At 42.8% G+C, this 12908-nt stretch overlaps 24 non-coding genes across 24 annotated transcripts; all 24 read left to right on the top strand.

The window, feature by feature from the left end:
* The first annotated feature begins 293 nt into the window (after positions 1–293).
* trnak-uuu (transfer RNA lysine (anticodon UUU)) lies at positions 294–366 on the top strand. Its single transcript has one exon. It is a non-coding gene; the product is annotated as a tRNA-Lys (tRNA).
* A 180-nt stretch (positions 367–546) lies between these two features.
* trnak-uuu (transfer RNA lysine (anticodon UUU)) lies at positions 547–619 on the top strand. Its single transcript has one exon. It is a non-coding gene; the product is annotated as a tRNA-Lys (tRNA).
* A 435-nt stretch (positions 620–1054) lies between these two features.
* On the top strand, positions 1055–1127 carry trnak-uuu (transfer RNA lysine (anticodon UUU)). The gene has a single exon. It is a non-coding gene; the product is annotated as a tRNA-Lys (tRNA).
* A 690-nt stretch (positions 1128–1817) lies between these two features.
* On the top strand, positions 1818–1890 carry trnak-uuu (transfer RNA lysine (anticodon UUU)). The gene has a single exon. It is a non-coding gene; the product is annotated as a tRNA-Lys (tRNA).
* Positions 1891–2325: 435 nt separating this feature from the next.
* trnak-uuu (transfer RNA lysine (anticodon UUU)) lies at positions 2326–2398 on the top strand. Its single transcript has one exon. It is a non-coding gene; the product is annotated as a tRNA-Lys (tRNA).
* Positions 2399–2834: 436 nt separating this feature from the next.
* Positions 2835–2907, top strand: trnak-uuu (transfer RNA lysine (anticodon UUU)). The gene has a single exon. It is a non-coding gene; the product is annotated as a tRNA-Lys (tRNA).
* Positions 2908–3342: 435 nt separating this feature from the next.
* trnak-uuu (transfer RNA lysine (anticodon UUU)) lies at positions 3343–3415 on the top strand. The gene has a single exon. It is a non-coding gene; the product is annotated as a tRNA-Lys (tRNA).
* A 435-nt stretch (positions 3416–3850) lies between these two features.
* trnak-uuu (transfer RNA lysine (anticodon UUU)) lies at positions 3851–3923 on the top strand. The gene has a single exon. It is a non-coding gene; the product is annotated as a tRNA-Lys (tRNA).
* Positions 3924–4359: 436 nt separating this feature from the next.
* On the top strand, positions 4360–4432 carry trnak-uuu (transfer RNA lysine (anticodon UUU)). The gene has a single exon. It is a non-coding gene; the product is annotated as a tRNA-Lys (tRNA).
* Positions 4433–4869: 437 nt separating this feature from the next.
* On the top strand, positions 4870–4942 carry trnak-uuu (transfer RNA lysine (anticodon UUU)). The gene has a single exon. It is a non-coding gene; the product is annotated as a tRNA-Lys (tRNA).
* Positions 4943–5552: 610 nt separating this feature from the next.
* trnak-uuu (transfer RNA lysine (anticodon UUU)) lies at positions 5553–5625 on the top strand. The gene has a single exon. It is a non-coding gene; the product is annotated as a tRNA-Lys (tRNA).
* Positions 5626–6062: 437 nt separating this feature from the next.
* On the top strand, positions 6063–6135 carry trnak-uuu (transfer RNA lysine (anticodon UUU)). Its single transcript has one exon. It is a non-coding gene; the product is annotated as a tRNA-Lys (tRNA).
* Positions 6136–6570: 435 nt separating this feature from the next.
* Positions 6571–6643, top strand: trnak-uuu (transfer RNA lysine (anticodon UUU)). The gene has a single exon. It is a non-coding gene; the product is annotated as a tRNA-Lys (tRNA).
* Positions 6644–7079: 436 nt separating this feature from the next.
* On the top strand, positions 7080–7152 carry trnak-uuu (transfer RNA lysine (anticodon UUU)). The gene has a single exon. It is a non-coding gene; the product is annotated as a tRNA-Lys (tRNA).
* Positions 7153–7589: 437 nt separating this feature from the next.
* Positions 7590–7662, top strand: trnak-uuu (transfer RNA lysine (anticodon UUU)). Its single transcript has one exon. It is a non-coding gene; the product is annotated as a tRNA-Lys (tRNA).
* A 435-nt stretch (positions 7663–8097) lies between these two features.
* Positions 8098–8170, top strand: trnak-uuu (transfer RNA lysine (anticodon UUU)). The gene has a single exon. It is a non-coding gene; the product is annotated as a tRNA-Lys (tRNA).
* Positions 8171–8606: 436 nt separating this feature from the next.
* On the top strand, positions 8607–8679 carry trnak-uuu (transfer RNA lysine (anticodon UUU)). The gene has a single exon. It is a non-coding gene; the product is annotated as a tRNA-Lys (tRNA).
* Positions 8680–9114: 435 nt separating this feature from the next.
* Positions 9115–9187, top strand: trnak-uuu (transfer RNA lysine (anticodon UUU)). The gene has a single exon. It is a non-coding gene; the product is annotated as a tRNA-Lys (tRNA).
* A 437-nt stretch (positions 9188–9624) lies between these two features.
* trnak-uuu (transfer RNA lysine (anticodon UUU)) lies at positions 9625–9697 on the top strand. Its single transcript has one exon. It is a non-coding gene; the product is annotated as a tRNA-Lys (tRNA).
* Positions 9698–10387: 690 nt separating this feature from the next.
* Positions 10388–10460, top strand: trnak-uuu (transfer RNA lysine (anticodon UUU)). The gene has a single exon. It is a non-coding gene; the product is annotated as a tRNA-Lys (tRNA).
* Positions 10461–10896: 436 nt separating this feature from the next.
* trnak-uuu (transfer RNA lysine (anticodon UUU)) lies at positions 10897–10969 on the top strand. The gene has a single exon. It is a non-coding gene; the product is annotated as a tRNA-Lys (tRNA).
* A 436-nt stretch (positions 10970–11405) lies between these two features.
* Positions 11406–11478, top strand: trnak-uuu (transfer RNA lysine (anticodon UUU)). Its single transcript has one exon. It is a non-coding gene; the product is annotated as a tRNA-Lys (tRNA).
* Positions 11479–11914: 436 nt separating this feature from the next.
* On the top strand, positions 11915–11987 carry trnak-uuu (transfer RNA lysine (anticodon UUU)). The gene has a single exon. It is a non-coding gene; the product is annotated as a tRNA-Lys (tRNA).
* Positions 11988–12423: 436 nt separating this feature from the next.
* trnak-uuu (transfer RNA lysine (anticodon UUU)) lies at positions 12424–12496 on the top strand. The gene has a single exon. It is a non-coding gene; the product is annotated as a tRNA-Lys (tRNA).
* Positions 12497–12908: the final 412 nt, after the last annotated feature.

Genomic DNA, 12908 nt, shown 5'->3' with positions numbered 1-12908 from the left:
CCTTTAACAAGTATTATTTTACAAGAATACCTTTCAATCAAGGTCAAACCTCAGTTGGTAGAGCCTCAGACTTTTAATCTAAGGGTCCAGGTTTCAAGTCCCTATTCAGGCTTGAAGTTTTGTAGTGGAGTGACTTTCTGGTAAGATGCCTGACTCTTGCTAATCCTGAACCGGTTCCAAAAAAAGATGTACCTTTTCTGCTTGTTCCTCTGAGCCTTTTTGGAATTGGACGAACACATTGAGATTGTTCCTCTGCCAGAGTCACATTCGCAATAATCAACAGAGCTTTTGAAGCCTGGATAGCTCAGTCGGTACAGCATCAGACTTTTAATCTGAGGGTCCAGGGCTCAAGTCCCTGTTCAGGCTTGATGTCTTGTAGTGCAGTGACTTTCTGGTGAGATTCCTGACTCTTGCTAATCCTGAGCCGGTTCCAAAGAAAGCTGTAGCTTTTCTGCTCATTCCTCTGAGCCTTTTTGGAATGGACGAACACATTTAGTTTGTTCCTCTGCCAGAGTCACATCTGCAATAATCAACAGAGCTTTAGAAGCCTGGATAGCTCAGTCGGTAGAGCATCAGACTTTTAATCTGAGGGTCCAGGGTTCAAGTCCCTGTTCAGGCTTGAAGTTTTGTATTGGAGTAACTTTCTGGTAAAATGCCTGACTCTTGCTAATCCTGAGCCGGTTCCAAAAAAAGATGTACCTTTTGTGCTTGTTCCTCTGAGCCTTTTTGGAATTGGGTTTCTCCTCAGACGTCTCATATTTTCCTTTAACAAGTATTGTTTTCCAAGATTACCTTTCAACCAAGGTCAAACCTCGGTTGGTAGAGCATCAGATTTTTAATCTAAGGGTCCAGGGTTCAAGTCCCTGTTCAGGCTTGATGTCTTGTAGTGCAGTGACTTTCTGGTGAGATTCCTGACTCTTGCTAATCCTGAGCCGGTTCCAAAGAAAGCTGTAGCTTTTCTGCTCATTCCTCTGAGCCTTTTTGGAATGGACGAACACATTTAGTTTGTTCCTCTGCCAGAGTCACATTTGCAATAATCAACAGAGCTTTAGAAGCCTGGATAGCTCAGTCGGTAGAGCATCAGACTTTTAATCTGAGGGTCCAGGGTTCAAGTCCCTGTTCAGGCTTGAAGTTTTGTATTGGAGTAACTTTCTGGTAAAATGCCTGACTCTTGCTAATCCTGAGCCGGTTCCAAAAAAAGATGTACCTTTTCTGCTTGTTCCTCTGAGCCTTTTTGTAATTGGGTTTCTCCTCAGTCGTCTTATATATTCGTTTAACAAGTATTGTTTTACAAGATTACCTTTCATTCAAGGTCAAACCTCAGTTGGTAGAGCCTCAGACTTTTAATCTAAGGGTCCAGGGTTCAAGTCCCTGTTCAGGCTTGATGTCTTGTAGTGCAGTGACTTTCTGGTGAGATTCCTGACTTTTGCTAATCCTGAGCCGGTTCCAAAAATAGATGTACCTTTTCAGCTTGTTCCTCTGAGCCTTCTTGGAATTGGGTTTCTCCTCAGTCGTCTCATATATTCCTTTAACAAGTATTGTTTTACAAGATTACCTTTCAATCAAGGTCAAACCTCAGTTGGTAGAGCCTCAGACTTTTAATCTAAGGGTCCAGGGTTCAAGTCCCTGTTCAGGCTTGATGTCTTGTAGTGCAGTGACTTTCTGGTGAGATTCCTGACTCTTGCTAATCCTGAGCCGGTTCCAAAGAAAGCTGTAGCTTTTCTGCTCATTCCTCTGAGCCTTTTTGGAATGGACGAACACATTTAGTTTGTTCCTCTGCCAGAGTCACATTTGCAATAATCAATAAAGCTTTAGAAGCCTGGATAGCTCATTCGGTAGAGCATCAGACTTTTAATCTGAGGGTCCAGGGTTCAAGTCCCTGTTCAGGCTTGAAGTTTTGTAGTGCAGTGACTTTCTGGTAATATGCCTGACTCTTGCTAATCCTGAGCCGGTTCCAAAAATAGATGTACCTTTTCAGCTTGTTCCTCTGAGCCTTCTTGGAATTGGGTTTCTCCTCAGTCGTCTCATATATTCCTTTAACAAGTATTGTTTTACAAGATTACCTTTCAATCAAGGTCAAACCTCAGTTGGTAGAGCCTCAGACTTTTAATCTAAGGGTCCAGGGTTCAAGTCCCTGTTCAGGCTTGATGTCTTGTAGTGCAGTGACTTTCTGGTGAGATTCCTGACTCTTGCTAATCCTGAGCCGGTTCCAAAGAAAGCTGTAGCTTTTCTGCTCATTCCTCTGAGCCTTTTTGGAATGGACGAACACATTTAGTTTGTTCCTCTGCCAGAGTCACATTTGCAATAATCAACAGAGCTTTAGAAGCCTGGATAGCTCAGTCGGTAGAGCATCAGACTTTTAATCTGAGGGTCCAGGGTTCAAGTCCCTGTTCAGGCTTGAAGTTTTGTATTGGAGTAACTTTCTGGTAAAATGCCTGACTCTTGCTAATCCTGAGCCGGTTCCAAAAAAAGATGTACCTTTTCTGCTTGTTCCTCTGAGCCTTTTTGTAATTGGGTTTCTCCTCAGTCGTCTTATATATTCGTTTAACAAGTATTGTTTTACAAGATTACCTTTCATTCAAGGTCAAACCTCAGTTGGTAGAGCCTCAGACTTTTAATCTAAGGGTCCAGGGTTCAAGTCCCTGTTCAGGCTTGATGTCTTGTAGTGCAGTGACTTTCTGGTGAGATTCCTGACTTTTGCTAATCCTGAGCCGGTTCCAAAGAAAGCTGTACCTTTTCTGCTCATTCCTCTGAGCCTTTTTGGAATTGGACGAACACATTTAGTTTGTTCCTCTGACAGAGTCACATTTGCAATAATCAAAAGAGGTATTGAAGCCTGGATAGCTCAGTTGGTAGAGCATCAGACTTTTAATCAGAGGGTCCAGGTTTCAAGTCCCTGTTCAGGCTTGAAGTTTTGTAGTGTAGTGACTTTCTGGTGAGATTCCTGACTCTTGCTAATCCTGAGCCGGTTCCAAAAAAAGATGTACCTTTTCAGCTTGTTCCTCTGAGCCTTCTTGGAATTGGGTTTCTCCTCAGTCGTCTCATATATTCCTTTAACAAGTATTGTTTTACAAGATTACCTTTCAATCAAGGTCAAACCTCAGTTGGTAGAGCCTCAGACTTTTAATCTAAGGGTCCAGGGTTCAAGTCCCTGTTCAGGCTTGATGTCTTGTAGTGCAGTGACTTTCTGGTGAGATTCCTGACTCTTGCTAATCCTGAGCCGGTTCCAAAGAAAGCTGTAGCTTTTCTGCTCATTCCTCTGAGCCTTTTTGGAATGGACGAACACATTTAGTTTGTTCCTCTGCCAGAGTCACATTTGCAATAATCAACAGAGCTTTAGAAGCCTGGATAGCTCAGTCGGTAGAGCATCAGACTTTTAATCTGAGGGTCCAGGGTTCAAGTCCCTGTTCAGGCTTGAAGTTTTGTATTGGAGTAACTTTCTGGTAAAATGCCTGACTCTTGCTAATCCTGAGCCGGTTCCAAAAAAAGATGTACCTTTTGTGCTTGTTCCTCTGACCCTTTTTGGAATTGGGTTTCTCCTCAGACGTCTCATATTTTCCTTTAACAAGTATTGTTTTCCAAGATTACCTTTCAACCAAGGTCAAACCTCGGTTGGTAGAGCATCAGACTTTTAATCTAAGGGTCCAGGGTTCAAGTCCCTGTTCAGGCTTGATGTCTTGTAGTGCAGTGACTTTCTGGTGAGATTCCTGACTCTTGCTAATCCTGAGCCGGTTCCAAAGAAAGCTGTACCTTTTCTGCTCATTCCGCTGAGCCTTTTTGGAATTGGACGAACACATTTAGTTTGTTCCTCTGCCAGAGTCACATTTGCAATAATCAAAAGAATTTTGGAGCCTGGATAGCTCAGTCGGTAGAGCATCAGACTTTTAATCTGAGGGTCCAGGGTTCAAGTCCCTGTTCAGGCTTGAAGTTTTGTAGTGGAGTGACTTTCTGGTGAGATTCCTGACTCTTGCTAATCCTGAGCCGGTTCCAAAAAAAGATGTACCCTTTCAGCTTGTTCCTCTGAGCCTTTTTGGAATTGGGTTTCTCCTCAGTTGTCTCATATATTCCTTTAACAAGTATTATTTTACAAGAATACCTTTCAATCAAGGTCAAACCTCAGTTGGTAGAGCCTCAGACTTTTAATCTAAGGGTCCAGGTTTCAAGTCCCTATTCAGGCTTGAAGTTTTGTAGTGGAGTGACTTTCTGGTAAGATGCCTGACTCTTGCTAATCCTGAACCGGTTCCAAAAAAAGATGTACCTTTTCTGCTTGTTCCTCTGAGCCTTTTTGGAATTGGACGAACACATTGAGATTGTTCCTCTGCCAGAGTCACATTCGCAATAATCAACAGAGCTTTTGAAGCCTGGATAGCTCAGTCGGTACAGCATCAGACTTTTAATCTGAGGGTCCAGGGCTCAAGTCCCTGTTCAGGCTTGATGTCTTGTAGTGCAGTCACTTTCTAGTTAGGTTCCTGATTCTTGCTAATCCTGAGTTGGTTCCAAAAAAAAGCTGTACCTTTTCAGCTTGTTCCTCTGAGCCTTTTTGGAATTGGGTTTCTCCCCAGTCGTCTTATATATTCCTTTAACAAGTATTGTTTTAAAAGATTACCTTTCAATCAAGGTCAAACCTCAGTTGGTAGAGCCTCAGACTTTTAATCTAAGGGTCTAGGGTTCAAATCCCTGTTCAGGCTTGATGTCTTGTAGTGCAGTGACTTTCTGGTGAGATTCCTGACTCTTGCTAATCCTGAGCCGGTTCCAAAGAAAGCTGTACCTTTTCTGCTCATTCCTCTGAGCCTTTTTGGACTTGGACGAACACATTGAGATTGTTCCTCTGCCAGAGTCACATTTGCAATAATCAACAGAGCTTTTGAAGCCTGGATAGCTCAGTCGGTAGAGCATCAGACTTTTAATCAGAGGGTCCAGGTTTCAAGTCCCTGTTCAGGCTTGAAGTTTTGTAGTGTAGTGACTTTCTGGTGAGATTCCTGACTCTTGCTAATCCTGAGCCGGTTCCAAAAAAAGATGTACCTTTTCTGCTTGTTCCTCTGAGCCTTTTTGGAATTGGGTTTCGCCTCAGACGTCTCATATTTTCCTTTAACAAGTATTGTTTTCAAAGATTACCTTTCAATCAAGGTCAAACCTCAGTTGGTAGAGCCTCAGACTTTTAATCTAAGGGTCCGGGGTTCAAGTCCCTGTTCAGGCTTGAAGTTCTGTAGTGCAGTGACTTTCTGGTAAGATGCCTGACTCTTGCTAATCCTGAGCCGGTTCCAAAAATAGATGTACCTTTTCAGCTTGTTCCTCTGAGCCTTCTTGGAATTGGGTTTCTCCTCAGTCGTCTCATATATTCCTTTAACAAGTATTGTTTTACAAGATTACCTGGAGTTTTGTAGTGGAGTGACTTTCTGGTAAGATGCCTGACTCTTGCTAATCCTGAACCGGTTCCAAAAAAAGATGTACCTTTTCTGCTTGTTCCTCTGAGCCTTTTTGTAATTGGACGAACACATTGAGATTGTTCCTCTGCCAGAGTCACATTCGCAATAATCAACAGAGCTTTTGAAGCCTGGATAGCTCAGTCGGTACAGCATCAGACTTTTAATCTGAGGGTCCAGGGCTCAAGTCTCTGTTCAGGCTTGATGTCTTGTAGTGCAGTCACTTTCTGGTTAGGTTCCTGATTCTTGCTAATCCTGAGTTGGTTCCAAAAAAAAGCTGTACCTTTTCAGCTTGTTCCTCTGAGCCTTTTTGGAATTGGGTTTCTCCCCAGTCGTCTTATATATTCCTTTAACAAGTATTGTTTTAAAAGATTACCTTTCAATCAAGGTCAAACCTCAGTTGGTAGAGCCTCAGACTTTTAATCTAAGGGTCTAGGGTTCAAATCCCTGTTCAGGCTTGATGTCTTGTAGTGCAGTGACTTCCTGGTGAGATTCCTGACGCTTGCTAATCCTGAGCCGGTTCCAAAGAAAGCTGTACCTTTTCTGCTCATTCCTCTGAGCCTTTTTGGACTTGGACGAACACATTGAGATTGTTCCTCTGCCAGAGTCACATTTGCAATAATCAACAGAGCTTTTGAAGCCTGGATAGCTCAGTCGGTAGAGCATCAGACTTTTAATCAGAGGGTCCAGGTTTCAAGTCCCTGTTCAGGCTTGAAGGTTTGTAGTGTAGTGACTTTCTGGTGAGATTCCTGACTCTTGCTAATCCTGAGCCGGTTCCAAAAAAAGATGTACCTTTTCTGCTTGTTCCTCTGAGCCTTTTTGGAATTGGGTTTCGCCTCAGACGTCTCATATTTTCCTTTAACAAGTATTGTTTTCAAAGATTACCTTTCAATCAAGGTCAAACCTCAGTTGGTAGAGCCTCAGACTTTTAATCTAAGGGTCCGGGGTTCAAGTCCCTGTTCAGGCTTGATGTCTTGTAGTGCAGTGACTTTCTGGTGAGATTCCTGACTCTTGCTAATCCTGAGCCGGTTCCAAAGAAAGCTGTACCTTTTCTGCTCATTCCGCTGAGCCTTTTTGGAATTGGACGAACACATTTAGTTTGTTCCTCTGCCAGAGTCACATTTGCAATAATCAAAAGAATTTTGGAGCCTGGATAGCTCAGTCGGTAGAGCATCAGACTTTTAATCTGAGGGTCCAGGGTTCAAGTCCCTGTTCAGGCTTGAAGTTTTGTAGTGGAGTGACTTTCTGGTGAGATTCCTGACTCTTGCTAATCCTGAGCCGGTTCCAAAAAAAGATGTACCCTTTCAGCTTGTTCCTCTGAGCCTTTTCGGAATTGGGTTTCTCCTCAGTCGTCTCATATATTCCTTTAACAAGTATTATTTTACAAGAATACCTTTCAATCAAGGTCAAACCTCAGTTGGTAGAGCCTCAGACTTTTAATCTAAGGGTCCAGGTTTCAAGTCCCTATTCAGGCTTGAAGTTTTGTAGTGGAGTGACTTTCTGGTAAGATGCCTGACTCTTGCTAATCCTGAACCGGTTCCAAAAAAAGATGTACCTTTTCTGCTTGTTCCTCTGAGCCTTTTTGGAATTGGACGAACACATTGAGATTGTTCCTCTGCCAGAGTCACATTCGCAATAATCAACAGAGCTTTTGAAGCCTGGATAGCTCAGTCGGTACAGCATCAGACTTTTAATCTGAGGGTCCAGGGCTCAAGTCCCTGTTCAGGCTTGATGTCTTGTAGTGCAGTCACTTTCTGGTTAGGTTCCTGATTCTTGCTAATCCTGAGTTGGTTCCAAAAAAAAGCTGTACCTTTTCAGCTTGTTCCTCTGACCCTTTTTGGAATTGGGTTTCTCCCCAGTCGTCTTATATATTCCTTTAACAAGTATTGTTTTAAAAGATTACCTTTCAATCAAGGTCAAACCTCAGTTGGTAGAGCCTCAGACTTTTAATCTAAGGGTCTAGGGTTCAAATCCCTGTTCAGGCTTGATGTCTTGTAATGCAGTGACTTTCTGGTGAGATTCCTGACGCTTGCTAATCCTGAGCCGGTTCCAAAGAAAGCTGTACCTTTTCTGCTCATTCCTCTGAGCCTTTTTGGACTTGGACGAACACATTGAGATTGTTCCTCTGCCAGAGTCACATTTGCAATAATCAACAGAGCTTTTGAAGCCTGGATAGCTCAGTCGGTAGAGCATCAGACTTTTAATCAGAGGGTCCAGGTTTCAAGTCCCTGTTCAGGCTTGAAGTTTTGTAGTGTAGTGACTTTCTGGTGAGATTCCTGACTCTTGCTAATCCTGAGCCGGTTCCAAAAAAAGATGTACCTTTTCTGCTTGTTCCTCTGAGCCTTTTTGGAATTGGGTTTCGCCTCAGACGTCTCATATTTTCCTTTAACAAGTATTGTTTTCAAAGATTACCTTTCAATCAAGGTCAAACCTCAGTTGGTAGAGCCTCAGACTTTTAATCTAAGGGTCCAGGGTTCAAGTCCCTGTTCAGGCTTGATGTCTTGTAGTGCAGTGACTTTCTGGTGAGATTCCTGACTCTTGCTAATCCTGAGCCGGTTCCAAAGAAAGCTGTAGCTTTTCTGCTCATTCCTCTGAGCCTTTTTGGAATGGACGAACACATTTAGTTTGTTCCTCTGCCAGAGTCACATTTGCAATAATCAACAGAGCTTTAGAAGCCTGGATAGCTCAGTCGGTAGAGCATCAGACTTTTAATCTGAGGGTCCAGGGTTCAAGTCCCTGTTCAGGCTTGAAGTTTTGTATTGGAGTAACTTTCTGGTAAAATGCCTGACTCTTGCTAATCCTGAGCCGGTTCCAAAAAAAGATGTACCTTTTGTGCTTGTTCCTCTGAGCCTTTTTGGAATTGGGTTTCTCCTCAGACGTCTCATATTTTCCTTTAACAAGTATTGTTTTCCAAGATTACCTTTCAACCAAGGTCAAACCTCGGTTGGTAAAGCATCAGACTTTTAATCTAAGGGTCCAGGGTTCAATTCCCTGTTCAGGCTTGATGTCTTGTAGTGCAGTGACTTTCTGGTGAGATTCCTGACTCTTGCTAATCCTGAGCCGGTTCCAAAGAAAGCTGTACCTTTTCTGCTCATTCCGCTGAGCCTTTTTGGAATTGGACGAACACATTTAGTTTGTTCCTCTGACAGAGTCACATTTGCAATAATCAACAGAGCTTTAGAAGCCTGGATAGCTCAGTCGGTAGAGCATCAGACTTTTAATCTGAGGGTCCAGGGTTCAAGTCCCTGTTCAGGCTTGAAGTTTTGTATTGGAGTAACTTTCTGGTAAAATGCCTGACTCTTGCTAATCCTGAGCCGGTTCCAAAAAAAGATGTACCTTTTGTGCTTGTTCCTCTGAGCCTTTTTGGAATTGGGTTTCTCCTCAGACGTCTCATATTTTCCTTTAACAAGTATTGTTTTCCAAGATTACCTTTCAACCAAGGTCAAACCTCGGTTGGTAGAGCATCAGACTTTTAATCTAAGGGTCCAGGGTTCAATTCCCTGTTCAGGCTTGATGTCTTGTAGTGCAGTGACTTTCTGGTGAGATTCCTGACTCTTGCTAATCCTGAGCCGGTTCCAAAGAAAGCTGTACCTTTTCTGCTCATTCCGCTGAGCCTTTTTGGAATTGGACGAACACATTTAGTTTGTTCCTCTGCCAGAGTCACATTTGCAATAATCAAAAGAATTTTGGAGCCTGGATAGCTCAGTCGGTAGAGCATCAGACTTTTAATCTGAGGGTCCAGGGTTCAAGTCCCTGTTCAGGCTTGATGTCTTGTAGTGCAGTCACTTTCTGGTTAGGTTCCTGATTCTTGCTAATCCTGAGTTGGTTCCAAAAAAAAGCTGTACCTTTTCAGCTTGTTCCTCTGAGCCTTTTTGGAATTGGGTTTCTCCCCAGTCGTCTTATATATTCCTTTAACAAGTATTGTTTTAAAAGATTACCTTTCAATCAAGGTCAAACCTCAGTTGGTAGAGCCTCAGACTTTTAATCTAAGGGTCTAGGGTTCAAATCCCTGTTCAGGCTTGATGTCTTGTAGTGCAGTGACTTTCTGGTGAGATTCCTGACTCTTGCTAATCCTGAGCCGGTTCCAAAGAAAGCTGTACCTTTTCTGCTCATTCCTCTGAGCCTTTTTGGACTTGGACGAACACATTGAGATTGTTCCTCTGCCAGAGTCACATTTGCAATAATCAACAGAGCTTTTGAAGCCTGGATAGCTCAGTCGGTAGAGCATCAGACTTTTAATCAGAGGGTCCAGGTTTCAAGTCCCTGTTCAGGCTTGAAGTTTTGTAGTGTAGTGACTTTCTGGTGAGATTCCTGACTCTTGCTAATCCTGAGCCGGTTCCAAAAAAAGATGTACCTTTTCTGCTTGTTCCTCTGAGCCTTTTTGGAATTGGGTTTCGCCTCAGACGTCTCATATTTTCCTTTAACAAGTATTGTTTTCAAAGATTACCTTTCAATCAAGGTCAAACCTCAGTTGGTAGAGCCTCAGACTTTTAATCTAAGGGTCCGGGGTTCAAGTCCCTGTTCAGGCTTGAAGTTTTGTAGTGCAGTGACTTTCTGGTAAGATGCCTGACTCTTGCTAATCCTGAGCCGGTTCCAAAAATAGATGTACCTTTTCAGCTTGTTCCTCTGAGCCTTCTTGGAATTGGGTTTCTACTCAGTCGTCTCATATATTCCTTTAACAAGTATTGTTTTACAAGATTACCTTTCAATCAAGGTCAAACCTCAGTTGGTAGAGCCTCAGACTTTTAATCTAAGGGTCCAGGGTTCAAGTCCCTGTTCAGGCTTGATGTCTTGTAGTGCAGTGACTTTCTGGTGAGATTCCTGACTCTTGCTAATCCTGAGCCGGTTCCAAAGAAAGCTGTACCTTTTCTGCTCATTCCGCTGAGCCTTTTTGGAATTGGACGAACACATTTAGTTTGTTCCTCTGCCAGAGTCACATTTGCAATAATCAAAAGAATTTTGGAGCCTGGATAGCTCAGTCGGTAGAGCATCAGACTTTTAATCTGAGGGTCCAGGGTTCAAGTCCCTGTTCAGGCTTGAAGTTTTGTAGTGGAGTGACTTTCTGGTGAGATTCCTGACTCTTGCTAATCCTGAGCCGGTTCCAAAAAAAGATGTACCCTTTCAGCTTGTTCCTCTGAGCCTTTTTGGAATTGGGTTTCTCCTCAGTCGTCTCATATATTCCTTTAACAAGTGTTGTTTTACAAGATTACCTTTCAATCAAGGTCAAACCTCAGTTGGTAGAGCGTCAAACTTTTAATCTAAGGGTCCAGGGTTCAAGTCCCTCTTCAGGCTTGAAGTTTTGTAGTGAAGTCACTTTCCAGCTAGATTCCTGACTCTTGCTAATCCTAAACCGGTTCCAAGGAAAGCTGTACCTTTTTTGCTCATTCCTCTCAGCCTTTTTGGAATTGGACGAACACATTGAGTTTGTTCCTCTGCCAGAGTCACATTTGCAATAATCAACAGAGCTTTTCAAGCCTGGATAGCTCAGTCGGTAGAGCATCAGACTTTTTATCTGAGGGTCCAGGGTTCAAGTCCCTGTTCAGGCTTGAAGTTTTGTATTGGAGTGACTTTCTGGTAAGATGCCTGACTCTTGTTAATCCTGAGCCGGTTCCAAAAATAGATGTACCTTTTCAGCTTGTTCCTCTGAGCCTTCTTGGAATTGGGTTTCTCCTCAGTCGTCTCATATATTCCTTTAACAAGTATTGTTTTACAAGATTACCTTTCAATCAAGGTCAAACCTCAGTTGGTAGAGCCTCAGACTTTTAATCTAAGGGTCCAGGGTTCAAGTCCCTCTTCAGGCTTGAAGTTTTGTAGTGAAGTCACTTTCCAGCTAGATTCCTGACTCTTGCTAATCCTAAACCGGTTCCAAGGAAAGCTGTACCTTTTTTGCTCATTCCTCTCAGCCTTTTTGGAATTGGACGAACACATTGAGTTTGTTCCTCTGCCAGAGTCACATTTGCAATAATCAACAGAGTTTTAGAAGCCTGGATAGCTCAGTCGGTAGAGCATCAGACTTTTAATCTGAGGGTCCAGGGTTCAAGTCCCTGTTCAGGCTTGAAGTTTTGTATTGGAGTGACTTTCTGGTGAGATTCCTGACTCTTGCTAATCCTGAGCCGGTTCCAAAAAAAGATGTACCCTTTCAGCTTGTTCCTCTGAGCCTTTTTGGAATTGGGTTTCTCCTCATTCGTCTCATATATTCCTTTAACAAGTGTTGTTTTACAAGATTACCTTTCAATCAAGGTCAAACCTCAGTTGGTAGAGCGTCAAACTTTTAATCTAAGGGTCCAGGGTTCAAGTCCCTCTTCAGGCTTGAAGTTTTGTAGTGAAGTCTCTTTCCAGATAGATTCCTGACTCTTGCTAATCCAAAACCGGTTCCAAGGAAAGCTGTACCTTTTTTGCTCATTCCTCTCAGCCTTTTTGGAATTGGACGAACACATTTAGTTTGTTCCTCTGCCAGAGTCACATTTGCAATAATCAACAGAGCTTTAGAAGCCTGGATAGCTCAGTCGGTAGAGCCTCAGACTTTTAATCTGAGGGTCCAGGGTTCAAGTCCCTGTTCAGACTTGAAGTTTTGTAGTGGAGTGACTTTCTGGTGAGATTCCTGACTCTTGCTAATCCTGAGCCGGTTCCAAAAAAAGATGTACCCTTTCAGCTTGTTCCTCTGAGCCTTTTTGGAATTGGGTTTCTCCTCAGTCGTCTCATATATTCCTTTAAGAAGTGTTGTTTTACAAGATTACCTTTCAATCAAGGTCAAACCTCAGTTGGTAGAGCGTCAAACTTTTAATCTAAGGGTCCAGGGTTCAAGTCCCTCTTCAGGCTTGAAGTTTTGTAGTGAAGTCACTTTCCAGCTAGATTCCTGACTCTTGCTAATCCTAAACCGGTTCCAAGGAAAGCTGTACCTTTTTTGCTCATTCCTCTCAGCCTTTTTGGAATTGGACGAACACATTGAGTTTGTTCCTCTGCCAGAGTCACATTTGCAATAATCAACAGAGCTTTTCAAGCCTGGATAGCTCAGTCGGTAGAGCATCAGACTTTTTATCTGAGGGTCCAGGGTTCAAGTCCATGTTCAGGCTTGAAGTTTTGTATTGGAGTGACTTTCTGGTAAGATGCCTGACTCTTGTTAATCCTGAGCCGGTTCCAAAAATAGATGTACCTTTTCAGCTTGTTCCTCTGAGCCTTCTTGGAATTGGGTTTCTCCTCAGTCGTCTCATATATTCCTTTAACAAGTATTGTTTTACAAGATTACCTTTCAATCAAGGTCAAACCTCAGTTGGTAGAGCCTCAGACTTTTAATCTAAGGGTCCAGGGTTCAAGTCCCTCTTCAGGCTTGAAGTTTTGTAGTGAAGTCACTTTCCAGCTAGATTCCTGACTCTTGCTAATCCTAAACCGGTTCCAAGGAAAGCTGTACCTTTTTTGCTCATTCCTCTCAGCCTTTTTGGAATTGGACGAACACATTGAGTTTGTTCCTCTGCCAGAGTCACATTT

Source organism: Gasterosteus aculeatus, chromosome 5 (assembly GCF_964276395.1).
Source record: "Gasterosteus aculeatus chromosome 5, fGasAcu3.hap1.1, whole genome shotgun sequence".
Classification (NCBI taxonomy): Eukaryota; Metazoa; Chordata; class Actinopteri; order Perciformes; family Gasterosteidae; genus Gasterosteus; species Gasterosteus aculeatus.
This window is presented reverse-complemented; position numbering and strand designations above follow the sequence as displayed.